Source organism: Galeopterus variegatus, unplaced genomic scaffold (assembly GCF_000696425.1).
Source record: "Galeopterus variegatus unplaced genomic scaffold, G_variegatus-3.0.2 Scaffold14182, whole genome shotgun sequence".
Classification (NCBI taxonomy): domain Eukaryota; kingdom Metazoa; phylum Chordata; class Mammalia; order Dermoptera; family Cynocephalidae; genus Galeopterus; species Galeopterus variegatus.
The window spans coordinates 6016-8192 of NW_007740293.1; the positions used below are offsets into that span (position 1 = coordinate 6016).

The window sequence follows — 2177 nt, forward strand, 5'->3', positions numbered from 1 at the left end:
TTTGTTCGTTGACTGCTCGTTTTCCCCACTTCTCAGCACCCTGTTATTTTCAATAGGGAATATCCGTGCTGGCAGATAGTGAGCTTTGTAACTTGGGTATTTCACGTTAGAGAACGTCCAGATGGACCTGCGACTGCAGCAGCAGATTTAACACCCCCCAGAGATGGATGTGAACATTCATGAACCTCACTTTTTCTGTGTTTGGAGGTGTGATCACAATTGCATGAGGACATGTGGTCTGTGAGGGACATGTGGATACTGAGTTGCTAAAGGGGTGGCCCGTGTGCTTTTGGAACCCATTTCCAGCGTTCTGAGCCAGGCTCTGTGACCCAGGGGCTGGAGGCTGGCACTGTCCTCCCAGCTGGCTTCTGGTTGGGTTCAGCAAAGTGGGGGGGCGGGCAGGGGCCGGGGCAGCTGAAGACTGGCCTGGGGTGGAGAACTGAGATGATCCACCCACTCCTGGTTTCTGATGGAATTGCCAGAGCAGCAGAGTGTCACCGTGTCCACTCCTGTGTGAGACACCCGAGCACCACCTTCCACGTGGCCATCCTAGCAGTGCATACAGAAGAGCCCAGCACTCCCTGTCCCATGTCTAGCACGCATGGCCCAGCAACACAAGCAGCCTGTGAGCGTCTCGCCGCCCCATGTGCGCACGCACGGCCACTCTGCCCGCATCCTGCAGGCGCCTGCGCGCAGCTGCTGCTCTCCCTGTGGTCTTGCTCCATCTGGCCCTGAGCCTGGCTTCCGCCCGGCTTTGAGTGTGAAGACTTGCCCTTGGTTGCAGGTCTTGTCTTTGCTATAACCCTTCCTTTGATCACAAAAACTTAAACATGTCTAAGCAATTTCAAAGGCGATGCCCAGTCTTTACATTAAAAATGGCGAATGCATAAAAGTGCCAAGCAGTAAAGAAAAACTGCTGTCTCTTGAGATCATGTCACTTGGGTGTGTGCCCTTCTCTCCTACCAGACGGGGTCAGACCATGCACTCAGTGCCGCCTGTTTCTTCCACTTACTTTCCTGAACAGTATCATTAAGTATTATCTTATCTTTTAATCTGGTGGCTATGTAACCTCGATTTTTCGTATAGTTTCTGGGAGTGCCATACAGTTGATTTATTTCTTTTATTTCTACTTCTAAATCTTTTAGTGACTTACTAGGACTAAGCGCAAGATCCACTTTTCTCTCTGCTTCACAAAGCGTGTTTAAGGTGTGTGTGCTTAATGTGGAGAAACTACAGAAATCGGCTTGCCAGGTAAGCGAGCAGCCCCACAAGCCTGAATTCTGTAAACTCTTCGCCACTGTCCATCTAACACTGAAACCCTCCAGAGCGTCCCCAAGAAAGCTTTTCCTGTAGAAATTAAATTACTGTGTTCTCTAACCATGCCAGAAATGCACTAAGAGAAATCTCATCCTGACTGCTTCTCCTGTCACAATCTACGAAACACCTGCTGTTGTCTTTCTGATTTAAAAAAAGCACGTGTAACAAACACACCCTCAAGTACATAGGACTTCACGTTTTATTTATGCCACTGAAAATCCAAAGTTCTTTACATAGCGGCGAGGGCCGGTGCTGCATCTCACACAAGAGGGGTTTGGCTCCGACGCCACATACACTCAGTCCTGAATGCCTGCAGACTCAGTCCTGCACGAGAGAAGACCATCAGGAGGGAAAACATCCATTCCAAGTCTGTTTATCAGAGATTTTTTTTCTGAAAACGCACAGTGGCGTTTCATGCAAAAAACCCTTCATCTGCAGACCTGCAGGGAGGGAGGCCACGCTCCTGAGTCCCTGCCTCAGAATATCTCAGTTTACTAACCTCCTTCATCACGCACTTGAGGCTTTTCTCTTTAAAGAATGAATCTTTACGCATTCTGTACCCATAAAGTCGGCCGCTGTCTGCTACCGAGGCTACATTCAGATTTCTTCTGTGTCCAATAAGCCCAGAGCCCTGACTGACTTCAGCTGGTGGCATCCCTGTCTCTGTCCTGGCTGGCAGTGTACACGCTAGGGACATGTCGAGGTGACTGAAACCGAGGCAAGGCTGGGGTGTTTCCTTCTTTAACGTCTGTTGGTGGAGAAACGCACATCACCAGTCTTTTTGAGGGGTTCGTAAACATTTTTTCCCGTCCTTACTGGCCTCTACAGAGATGCCCCAAATATAAAATCACACTTATCTT

General features: G+C 49.2%; 1 protein-coding gene across 1 annotated transcript in view; it reads right to left on the reverse strand.

Moving 5' to 3' along the window:
• Nucleotides 1–1493: 1493 nt before the first annotated feature.
• Nucleotides 1494–2177, reverse strand: part of LOC103581888 (lysophosphatidylcholine acyltransferase 1-like) — a 13827-nt gene continuing 13143 nt past the window's right edge. Inside the window, exon 7 of the transcript XR_549701.1 lies at nt 1494–2174. The gene's annotated coding sequence lies outside the window, so the exon portion shown is untranslated. The remainder of the gene's footprint in view (nt 2175–2177) is intronic.